Here is a 13,669-nt window from a genome sequence, read left to right on the forward strand (position 1 = left end):
TTTTTATAGATAGGGACTGTAATGGAGCACACCCAGGAATCTGGAATTTATTTCTTGTTAATCACCCTATCGAAAATGGCCATCAGAACCCTGGCCCAGAGGTTGATGGTTCCTTTAAGGATCACTGTTGCCAGACCATCAGGGCCCGGGGCACTTGAATTATTACTAAGGGAGATTACCTCTGCTATACTTTTCATATAATTCCAGGTCTCTTTCCAAAGTCCAAGGCTTGTCTGTGAGCCATGATGGCTGCATCGCATTATCACTTTTGTATGCGTACACATTTTTAAAATGGTTAATCCATTTATCCTCACATATTGGATTTAGCTGGACACCTGTTTGATAACTCTGGTTCGATTTAATTATGAACCAGAACTCTCAGCCATTATTCAGTGACAGGGTAGTTAACATTGTTTGGGCATATGCTAACAATAGCGAATGTTTGTGCTGGCGCAACTAGTATTTGTAAGAATTCTTTAAACCATGCTTTCGAACAGTATCATCTGGTCTTAGATGTTTCATTGCATTTTGCAGCTCTCTTTTTTTACACTGCACTTCGGGGTCAAAGAAATGTTTATGCTGAATTTAGGGTTATTTAGGTTTCGGCATGCACTCATAGACCCTTTCAAGTATTCTCTGATAAGGGTAGTATTTAATTTGTTCCCAGAGTATGTTACCCGGATACATATCTGATAAAATGTTATTAAACGTTTGGATGTTATACCAGTTCCATGCAATCCTAGCACTGCCCTGGTTTACATTCAACAAATTACAGTATAATTTACACTCCAATGTCTGAGATTTCACCCTCCGTTTGACCCACAAAGGGAGGTGATCGCTAGCCGCTGTGTGATCTATCTTCATTGATCTTATGTCCACAAAGATTTTGTCAGACACGAAAAAGTAGTCCAGGACTTGTACCTGGGTGCCTATTGACCATGTGTAATGTGGGTTTCATCTCCCATAACATTGCCATTCAAGATAGATAACGCCCATGCCACCATGAGTAGTAGCCAATCTCTTCCTTTTTTCCAAGCTGCCTTCTGCATTGAGGAACTATTTTTGCCATTGAATACACACACACAGATAGCATTAAGATCCTCCTATATAATAATTGAATTTGAATTTACACGTCCCACCTAAAAAGCATATCTTCAACGGAATTGAAGAAATCTACTTGGAGAATCTTCAGAGAGTTCCAATATAGGTTTACTATGAAGGTGTGCCACAACAGGGGTAGATGGTGTGGTTCCACTCTAATTCTATTGCCTGGACAAAGGCATTAGGTTTGGCAAATAAGGCTGCTTGAACATTTAGGTTATTATTTACCCCTACCAAAGAACCAGATGCTGGGAGCTCTACATCACCTTTACAAGCAGAGGATGCAAATAGTGTAAAGCTATCCACCGTAGGGGCAGATTGCAGCCATTCTCCTGGAGACACAAAATGTCCACAGATTGGAGATCTACACTGTCTTCTCGAAACAAATGGGTGAAGCTCCTGGTGTTCCAGGAAATTAGCTGAAGCTCAACAGTTGTTTCCATTGGGACTTGTCTGTTAGATTACACCATGCCTCATATCCAAGGCTACTGCTAGCCAACTCCAACTCTCAGATTCCCGACCCCCGAATGCCATGTCATTTATTTGCCTTTTTGTATTTGCTTCCCTAAAGCATTTAATCTGTAAGGGAAAGGAAATATCAAAGCTAGAGCTGTGACAGTTGGTGGCGGGTCGCAGTTTGTATGAGGCGCTCAAATTGATCTTTGGGGCAAATATAGATATATCGTATTCCCGAGATCTAATACGGTCAGTCACTACAATGACCTGCTCCTTAACAAGACTACAATTCAAATGTAATGTGACCTTGTCAAGGCGACAGTCATTCCAGAATTCAACACATTCAATGTCCCTAGACACAAGTTGTACAAGTGATGGTACCTTTCTTAGGGGGTCGGGAACAGTTGTTCTGTTCAGGATTAACGCCTCTTGGTATAACAGTACATTTTCTAAGATTAGATGATTAGATAGGAAAGGGGGGGATTTTTAGTATTTTCCTCCAATTTAGGTGGCGATGTTCTCCTTAAGTATGCTATGCGTCTTTGTTCTTCGATGGTCATAAGCAGTATCAACAATGACTCAACAATGGCTCCCTATCTACAATATTCACGTTGGGATTAGCTATCAAGTCTTGATTCAGGCACATAGACTCCAAATCCCTGCTCTCCAATTCAATATCGCCACAAAGTTTTGGGCACCTCTGTGTGCGTTATACCATCTATCCTACCAAGTATCTTATTTGTGGGCTCCCTAATCGGTAGTAAGATGGTTTGGGCAACCGCTTCTGTTTGTTGGGCTATCTCAGTGCAAAGACCAGGTACCGGTAATCAAGCAATAGTGGTTGGGCTTGTACAAGGGCCGTAGTAGTTACATCCCTTGCATCATGTTGTGCAATAACTGACTCCTTAATAGCTGGAGGCATAGATAGATTGCAGAGGAACTTCCTAGAGCCCTGTAATGTTATCTTATTTAATATTTGTTCTTTGATTTATATGGCCCTGAATTAGAATTTCTGCCCTCTATTTTATTTTGTCTCTGATGAAACATGACCGTGCAAAGTGCACAGTGACAAGTGATTAAGTGTGTGGTGAGTGCGGTGACAAGTGATATATATTATTAACACACGTAAGTGTTCATATGATGACATCATTACAATGTCATTAAGGGTATACCATTATCAAATGCATTAATTTGTTTAAGCAATACTGTTTGTTATTGGTATATAAATTCAAAGTGAAATATCAATAATATATAGCAGGACAGACAGGTATGCACAGGGAAAAGAGAAGAGAAGAAGATATGTTAGATGGTCCATTAAGTGTGTTTTAAATTAACCGATTGGTCGAGTTTTATCGGTAATGTCAAGAGCTCACCTAGAGAAAGGTGTTGCATCTATATTGGTTTATGTAATCAAGTAGCCACTGGTCATGGTGTCACTGGAATATTGCATCTGAGAATATTTAAAATTTAAAGTTTGGAAGGTGTCACAGTTAGCTCAAAACATGAAATATACAAGCCGTAGTTATGTTATAATTAACACATAGGATTCTGTCTGTTAGACGAATCACCCAGTTAGAAACAATGTATCTAAACATTTTAAAGAATGTTAGAAGATGAAGCCAGTTACCTGTTTGCTACGTTAGCCTAATGCCACTGAATCCTTTGTTCTTAGTTTGCCATAACTAAATGATAAGGTCTGGTGGGATGGAATGCTAATGAGGCCTGTTCTAGATGTGTACTAGATGCCTGGCATGCGGCTGTGGCCTCTGCATGGAAATGTGTGTATTTGGGGGGGCCGCAGTGAGTGATCGTGATGTCAAAGGGATTAACGTGATATATTGTTGAGTTGATCCGTAGCCCCGTGCAGCCTTGGCGGAATTGTTAGCAAGTACATGGGTGAGTTGGTTCCTGATGGATAAGATCTCTAAAATGCTATAGTTGAAAATTGCAATCGCATGCATGCAGTGTGTGCTTATTTAAGTCTAAAATTGGAGATAATAATATACTCGCACTGATCCGTACCCGTATGTCGGCCTGGCCGGGTTGCTAATAAACACGTGGGTGATTAACGTTCCTGATGTATAGAGTCTCGAGTCTGCTGTAGTTGAAAATTACATTTGCATGCTTGCCGTGTTTGCTCGGTTTACTCTATAACTGGTAAAATGTTTAAATACAATCTAGTCAATGTCCTCAATTACTGTTGAAACTAATAAACAGATGTTACAAAAAAAAAGAATATAGTTGTCACGCTGCCCCAAGGCATGCTGCAAAGCCCCCACGTCAAGAGGTCTACACGGATTGTAGAAATTCAAAATCACCAATACATCAGAATCCGTTAATAGCCTCACTCCAATCAATTCCAACTCCCCTCCAAACTCAAGGACAGAACATTGAATACCAATCTTCACCAAAATGCATACCCGTCCCCCACGAACCGCCACTCTATTTTTCCTAAACAACACATATCCCGGAAAACGAAAATTAATACTCTCTCTTAACCATGTCTCCTGAACACATACAACGTCAACATCACCCACTTTCACCAACTCTTTCTTCAACTTCTGCCCATTCGCCAACAAACTCCTCGCATTCCATTCCACAACCTCAGACCCCTGAACCCTCACGGGGAACATCACCACCACTCATCATCTTATGTACATCCTTATCTGTGAGATTTCCAATCCTTAAATATATCTTTGCTGGCTTCACCACCGCCTGTAACCTGTCCGATTTCGACTGACAACCAGCTGTCATGTTAATAGTTGCGATAATAAAACACAACAAATCTGCCATTCTGATAATAACACTCCCTCCAATCACTCCCTCAACCCCCAAAGGCTGATAATCCCCTAGCTCCACCTGCTTCACCACTGCAGCAGGACAACCCACCACCATCACCTGCTCCTCCCGTACCTTCTGAACTGCTGCTGCATAACTGATATTTTGACTCACCTTAGTACACACAATATTACAGGCCTCCACCTGTGCAACACAGCCCCTAAAAGAAGCAACATGATCTCCACCACAATTGCAACACTTCGGTGTACAATCCGTCACACACTCCTTAATATCATGGGGCCCACCACACTTCCCACACCTCCTCTCCCTTCTACAAGACCGTGCTACGTGACCATACTCCTGACACTTACAGCACCTAAGGGGGGCTGGGACATATGGCTTCACCAGAAAACGCTGAAACCCCAAAAACACATGCTCCGGCACCACACTCCCCCTAAACCGAATAGCCACAGTCGTAGAAATTACACCGCAATCAGGATCTTTCCTCACCAACCACCACACTTCCAAAAACCCCACCTCCTGCAAGGAATTCACCATATCCCTATCATGCACACAAAGAGGTACTCCATAAATCACTCCCTTACATACCGCACCACCCTGTTCTGACACAGTAACAGGATGTCTCCCAAGACATCCCAAATACAACGCCTTGTTCCTGGTCACCTCACCCACACCCTTAACCAACAAACGCCCCCCACTAATTACCTGAACAGACTGCACAGCACCAATTCCTTTCCGGACCCACTCAGATACTACAAAAGGGCTCTGCCAACTTTATGACCACCTGCCACCCTGACTCTGCCTCCATGGATTCAACCGCAGCCTCACTCCTATTCACATACTGCTGTCCACCACCAGAACCCCCACTGCCCTCCACCCTCCTATCCACAGGGGATCTACTACGAAGCATTGCCCCACTGTCATCCCCAAGAGACCCCAACTTCCTCCTCCCAACATCAACACTCCTCCCAGCATCAAGACCAACTCCTGCCAAACCCTCTGCCAGAGACTGGTGACCACCACCTGTACCCAACATCCCTTTCCCGTCATCACTCTTTCCAGTCTTCTTCCCACCTTTCCCCCCTGCATTCCTAAGGGACCCCTTGTCAGTTGCACCACCACCAACCCCTGTAGACGCCTTGGGTCCCCTTACCGCTCAATGTATCACTCTTTCCAGACGTAGGACGTACGCCATCTTGCACCCTCACACCACCATCCACAGCCGCTGTCTCCAGAGTATTCCCCTGCCCACTCATAACGGCAGGCAGGGCCACCCACCACGCATGTACCAACCACCAACTATCGTTTCACTCTCACCCTCCCCAACACCAGGCACACACAGCCCCTCTAGCAACAAAGCACGCTGCTTTTGCAAACATGCACCTCACCCTTCTTCCTCGAAGTGCTCCCTCCTCCTCCTGTGCCCGATTGTCTTCCCTTCTCTGCAAACTCGGGCCTCCTTGCATCCCGCGTTCCCAGATCCAGTGGAATCAGGCTTGCAAAGTGACTGGAGATCCGCCTACTCTCTCCCCTGAGAATGTGACCTGCCAAATGTCTACTTCCCATCGATCTCCCCCCCTGATTTCTTTCTTTAAATTAGTGTAGGCGTGGGCGGACCCACGCAGGCGCTTCCCCATCCAATTGGATGATGTGCACCTATCCACCATTCAACATTCAACCCACGTAAACTCACAATTCCTCCCACCGCCCTGTCTGCCTCACAAAATCCAACAACACACTACTCCTCCTCCTGCCACTCACCCCGTCACCTCCCAACAAAGCCTTCCCACTCAACTCAGCCACACCCTGCGCAGACAACCGAACCCTCATCAATTCTCTCTCTACAGCATGTCTCTCACACCTAAACAGAAAATGTTCCACAGTCTCAGATACTCCACACACCGCACAATCCCTCGACTCTCGCTTCCCCACTCTAAACAGACAGTCATTCAGCCCCATATGCCCTATTCTCAATCGATTCAGCATCACCTCCTCCCCCCTCCTCCAATCTAGACTTCCCGGATCCACCTTTACTGACACTTTCTCACGAATACCAAACATCCACCTGCCTTTCACCCCACTCACCCACTTCTAGTGCCACTCATCCATGACCCGCCTCACCATCACTGCCTTCATCTCATCCACACTCAAAGGCAACCTTACATCAACCGCTTCCCTTCTCATACCCTCACCCGCCGCCAGATCCACCAACTCATTTCCCAGAATGCCGCTGTGACTGGGGACCCACGCCAACTCCAGATCCATCCCCCCACGCACACACCGATCAATCTTTCTCCTGATATCCAAAATCACATCCTTCCTATCACCATCCCCTGCCACAATCGCCTGCAACCCACTCAACGAATCTGAAAACACCACTACTTTCTCAAACCTCAACTCGCACACCCTTTCAATCGCCATTGCAATCGCCACCAACTCAGCCGTACAAATTGACACATCATCCGTCAGACACCCCACTTTATACTCCCCAGTGCTTTCCAAATAATACGCCATTCCCACTCTTCCAGATACCGGATCCTTTGAACCATCCGTGAACACCCTGCACCCTTCTTTCTCTGCCACATATGCCTGACCCAAAGCTTTGATCTCACCCCGCAATCCCTGCTTCTTTGACACCACACTCGTCAACTCCAAGCACACCTTTGGAGACCCCATCATCCACATCGGACACCTCACCAGATCCATATCTGTCACAACCATCAACTCGCCCACACCCCACTGCACCCCCTTCTCCCACATGTGAAACCCCAAAGTGCCCCCTTTCCTCCTCCACCAATCCCCATAATAGTCAAACCTCCAATTATACCGCAAACATTCACGTACCGGATGAGCCACACTCTTCGCACTACACTTCACTTCACCCAACACATCCCTTCTCAACCCCAATGATATCTCCCCCACAAGTACCTGAACCACATTCACTGGAGAGGACCTCATCACACCCGAACATACCCTCAATGCTCTCGCCTGCACCCTATCCAACCGCAACTTCTGACTCATTGTGAAACCCACTGCCACCTGACATCCAAAATCTAACACACTCAAAATCAATCCCTTATATAACATTCGTAAACACTTCTGCTGCGCACCCCACTCTTTCCCAGTCACCGCCCGCAACAAATTCAGCCTGCGTTTACACTTGTCCATCACTCCATCCACTTGCACGTTCCAATTCAACTTTCTATCCAGAATCACCCCCAAGTACCGGAACTCCTTCACACTCTTCACCCTCACACCTTTCAAAACCAAGTTCAACTCCTGCTGCACTCTTCTCCTCGAAAACACCATACTCACACTTTTTTCCACAGACACCGAAAAGCCCCATTTCCCACACCACTCCTCCATGCGTACTATCACAGCTTGCAACCGACTCTGCACCATCAACAAACTCCGCCCTCTTACCCATACCACACCATCATCCGCAAAGAGATCTACCTGACACCCGATTCCCATCATAGCCCGAATCAGCCCATCCACCATCACATTAAACAGCATTGCACTAATCACACTTCCCTGCGGTGTCCCATTCTCCATCTTCCAAACCTCAGACAGCACCCCCCTCACTCTCACCTGAAAGGTCCTATCCGCCAAAAATGCCCTTATCCACCGAAACATCCTCCCCTTCACACCCATCTCCAACAATCTTACCAACAACCCACTCTTCCACACATATCATATGCCTTTTCCAAATCCAAAAAGAACGCTCCAACCAACTCTCCATCACATAATGCCTCCTCCACCCCAGTCACTAATCTCACTAATGGATCAGCCACCGACCGATTCTTCCTGAACCCACTCTGAAAGTCACTCAAACACCCATTCGACTCCAAATAAAACCCCAATCGCTCAACCACCATCCGTTCCATAACTTTACACATCACAACAGTCAACGCAATCGACCTATACGACTTACACTCCGTTGGAACCTTTCCACCCTTCAAAATCGCCACCACAATCGCTCTTTTCCACAACTTCGGCAAAACACCACTCTTCCAAATCTCATTGATCAGAGCTAATACTTCCAACTTACATTTACATTCTACAGGCAACTTCTCCAAAAATACATACATAACACCATCCACCCCTGGACTTGACCACTTCCCCTTCCGAATCGCACCATCCAACTCCAACATTGAAAACGGGACCTCATATTGCTCTTCCCAAGGCCCAACATTCGCCAACACCTCCCGCATCTCCTCCTCTACCACACCCATTTGTAACCTCACCGCTTCTGGGAAGTTCCCCGAACTGTGCACCCCCGCAAAATACTCCCCCATCAAATTCGCCTTTTCCCCATCGTCACTAATCACCTCTTCTCCTTTCAACAACACTGACATTCCACCCTGTGGTCTCGTTAATCCAGACATCCGCTTGAACTGTTTCCATACCTCACCCACACCAGAATCACTCCCCAGGGACCCACAATAACCCCTCCAATAACCACGCTTCTGTTCCCTAATTACTCTCTGTGCCATAGCTTTAGCCTTTTTATATGCCACCAAATCCACTATCATTCCTGACCTTACCGCCCTGGCCCTAGCCTTCTTACGTTCCGCCACAGCTCTCGAACATTCCACCGTCCACCAAGGTACCTCAATCTTCCCACTCTTCCCCTTCTCATTCTCTGGAACTGCCGCCTCAGACACTGCTCTCATTCCCTGCACCAAATATTCATTCCATTCATCCACCCCCCCATCTCTACCTCGAGGAACAATCACTTCCTGACACACTCTTTTATACATCTCCCAATCAGCCTTCTTAAAATTCAACCGTCTCCCAGTCATCCGTGGCCTGATCCCTACCTCACCCCTTACAGTCACCAAGATACCAGAATGATCACTCCCCATGTCCCCATCCACATGCACCTCCCAATCACATTCACCCGCTATTGCAGCAGACACCCAGGTCAAATCCAAGCACGACAACTTCCCAGTCCTCACATCCAACCGCGTACCTGAACCATCATTCAGCAAAACCAGACTCAATTCATTCGCCATGTCCTCCAACAATTCCTCATTCGTATCTGTCCGATCGCTACCCCACAACGTGTTGGCACTGTTAAAATCGCCACACAAAACACAAGGTCCCACATGTCCCCTTATAACTTCAGACAGCACACCCACTTCCACCACCTCACACGGATTATAATAATTCAGCACCAATACCTCCTACCCGTATCCCCGCCCCAATCGCCTCTACTGCTCCATCCACCACAATCTCCCTTGCTACCAACCCCTTTCGAACCGCTAGAGCCACACCCCACCTCTCCCGTTCAACCTATCCTTACGAAACAGCTCAAAACCCGGAATCACAAACCTCAGATCACCCCTCAACCACGTCTCCTGAATACAAACCACGTCAACATTCAATTCCCCACACAACACTGCTTTCAACTCCTGTCCATTCCTCAACAAACTCCTCACGTTCCACTGCAAAATCCTCATGCCGGGACCCCGCTCTGCTTCCGCATTTTAGCAACCATCTTAAATACATCCTCTTCCACCACATCCACAACACTCAAATACCTCCTCCCCGCTTCCACCACTCCTTTCGTAAGATCCGACACACTGATAGACACATTCCTCTGAACCAACTCCAGCACACTCACTATGAAGCACATAAACTCAGTTTTCGGAACAATCACCATTTCTTTGCCTTTCACCTCACCCATCACTTTCTTCCTTCCCACACCCTCTTCCACTACCAGCTCTTTCGCACTCACCTCACTTGCTACCCGTGCCGGTTTCACCTTTGCTACAGCCTCCGCATAAGACAAACCTTCCGCCGCCCTAACCTGCACCACCTCTCTCGCCACCCTGTGACTCTCACACCCCCTAAACGCCGTAGAATGCCCTCCCCCACAATTCACACACTTCATCGGGGTCTCCACCTTGCATTCGTTAATATCATGGTCCTCTCCACACCTCCCACAATGTCTCTCATTCCTGCATACTCTCGCCATATGCCCAAACTGTTGGCACTTATAACACCTTATTGGCATCGCTACATAAGCTTTCACACGGAACCTCTGATATCCCAACTCCACCATTTCCGGACACTCCTTCCTCGCAAATCTCACTGCTACTGTCGTGGATATTACATCCCCACGTGCATCTCTCCTCCCCAACCTCCACGCTTCCACCACCCCAACATCCACCAATTTATCTTCTATCTCAGACATATTCACAGCCACCGGCACTCCATACAACACCCCCTTACACGACACACCACTTTGATCAATCGCATGTACCGCATGTCTACCCAAACAAGGCACCTCCAAAATCTTAGCCTTGCTATCAGCGTTCGTTCCCTCCACTAGCAACCGACCCCCAGCCACCACTAGTACCCGAGTAACATCCCCCACAGCTGCCTCTATCCATCTAGCAATTTCCAATGGATTCACCCCCAGAAATGTCTTTTCGCGACTATCAGGCTTCAATACCACCTTCCACACACTATCACACTGCATCTTCTCCTCCTCCAGCACACCGCTCTCCAAAGCCCCCAGCTCCTCCAAACCACCTTTTTCCTGAGACTCCGACCCTGAGATGTCCTGAACCAACCCTCCTTCATTATTCCTCTGAGGAGACCTGCTGCGAAGCCGTCCCCCATTTCCCCCTTTCCCCTGCTCCACAGATGAGGATCTCACAGATGACACCTTCCCCCTCTTCTCCCCTTCCTCCACCCCTCCTTTCTTTCCAGGCTTCCCGTCCCCCTTTCCCATCCTTACCTCCTCCTCTGGACACACTTTCTCCTTGCTCCCGCCTAAGGAAACCTCTCAGCCTCCTCAAGCCCAACACCCTCCTCCCAGTCACCGCTCCGCCCTGCCTGAGCCCGCCTGGGTCCAGTTTGCTCTCCCTCCTCCCACTGTCCGGAAAGCAGAAGTAACTAGCTCCAATTGGAGCTCCTCCTGCAGTTCGCGCCAACGGCCAGAGGCGGCAGGTTTAAAGGAGTGACATCAGCAAGCCCCCCCCTTCTCCCTCCCTGATTTCTTTGGGTTCCCTCCTTCGGTCCTGACTGCAGTGTTGCCGGGTGCTACTTTATTATTCTAAGGATGGTTCCTATTGGCCCAATGGTTTATAGTCATAATGTCGACAACAAAAATGTCGACAGTCAAAAAGTCGAAAAAAAAATGTCGACTTTTTTTTTCAATGCATTTTTTTTTCGAAATGGGGGGTTCCCCCCCCACAGCCCCCCCTTTTTTTTTTTTTTTTTTTATTTTTCCCTTTTTTTTTACTCCCGAACCCCTAAAATAAATATATAATTAAAAAAACGAAAGTCGACATTTTTTTTCGACATTATTTTGTCGACATTTTTGTCTGTCGACATTTATTTTTCGACATTATGACTTCCCACCTGGCCCAATATCTGGTGCCCAGATTGGTCAATAGTAGAAGTGCCCTGATTCGCCTGTGTGGTCATGTGACCTGATTTACTAGTTTATTCATTATCTGCGAATGTTTGCAAAGACTAACAATAAGAGGCGTGGCCTTCACGAATAGCATTATGTGTTTCACATGATTTCATTAGTCCTAATTTAGATTTCGACTTGAGGAAATGGCTGCAAAATAGATTTTTGGTACCTAAAATAAAGATGATATTTTAAATATGCATATATTGTTCAGAAATGGCGATGGAACAGTTGTACTTTTGCCTTAGTTAATTTACACTCAGTTGGGTTATAAAAATATGTTATTTATATTTACGTTTTACAAAACACAGAAAATTGCACAATGTTAATCCATAAAGGTACGTGAGGTTGGTCTGGATCGCCGTACAAGTGTCAGTGATCCTAAAGATGCAGTTATGCTAATAGACTAACTAGAGCAACCGGGCTGGCTCTGGGCTGAACTCAGATGTACCTGCATGGGTCTTGTACGTGTGTTCCATTCTGGAAATAATTGTATTTCACGGATTTGTAGACAGACAGTTTGTTCATAAAAGTTGCGGATTGTTTAAAATAACTTTGCTGCTCAATTGGGTTCATGATGTGCTGACACGGTTAGTGGAAATGGATGTAGGATGTTGATACCTCCTCAACAATCTTTCAGTTTGCCTGTGAGGTTGCCAGTTTGCAAATCTCGGGATAACTCTGGGCTGGCCCAGATCTACCTGCTTGGGTATTAGACGTGTTATTACTTTTACTGATAACTATACTTGCGAATGTGTCTATGAAATGAATTTGGTGCTCAATTCGGTACATCACTTAATGCTAACATGCTCACATAATGCGCTAAACTGATGATGTATATCTGTGCACTGACATAAGCACTGTTGGCCAACACTAGGGTACAACTATAAACAGCCTATTCCATTTGCAGTTTGCCTTTAGTGGTGTGGTATTAAAGGGATATGTGGGATAATAGCATGTGTGTCATGGTAAGTTTGGGTCCCACTCTTTCTGAGATATATAGCATATTGAACCATCTGTGGTCTAGTAGCATAGTGTGACCCATACAAATTTATGGGTTCATAGGCATTGATTTATACATGAAAAGTTATGTTCTAGGATAGGAAGAAATACAATGTCACACTCTGAGTCCTCAGACTCTTGGCTCACCTGTTTGTTTCTTGACGTTTTCTTTCTTGTGTTCGCAGGTTTCTCCTTCTGTATGGACCCCCATCCCCCCGCACCAGCTACCATGGCAAGATCAAAAAAACTGCTCACTGCGGATAGAATTATCGCGCTCCTGGAAAACTTAGCACTCGCTCACCCCACCTCCAAAGACACTACTACGTTAGTGGAGATATACAACAACACTCTAAAAGACATAATAGAAAGGGTAGCGCCACTAGAAAAGAAAAAAGCAAAAGAAATACTCTATGCTAACTCCTGGTTCACTCAAGAACTTAAGGATGCACGCACTGCCAAAAGAACAGCACTAACCGCTTGGCAAAATAACCCATCCACCACCACAAGAGACACATACCTCACTATCGCTAAACAATACAAAAATGCCATATCCACAGCCAAAGCAGCTACATACAATACCAGAATTGAGAAAGCCAATTCAAAGTCTAGAGAGCTATTCTCTATCTATGAGGAGCTTACTATCCCCACCACCTCTGCTCAACCCACAGAGAAAAACTCCACATGGTGCAATAACATCCAACACACCATGCTAAACAAAATTAATACACTCAAAAACAAAATCAAAATCCAAGACAAACTTCCCAAAACTAACCCTATACCTAAACCAGCCACAGACAAGCTAGACGGACACAACTGTAATAAACCTCCCACCTCCTTCCCCTTGAAAGAAGTAACCACCCCCAAAGTCCTCCACATCAT

The sequence above is a fragment of the Ambystoma mexicanum genome, chromosome 5q (genome assembly GCF_040938575.1).
Source record: "Ambystoma mexicanum isolate Mex_15411 chromosome 5q, UKY_AmexF1_1, whole genome shotgun sequence".
NCBI lineage: Eukaryota > Metazoa > Chordata > Amphibia > Caudata > Ambystomatidae > Ambystoma > Ambystoma mexicanum.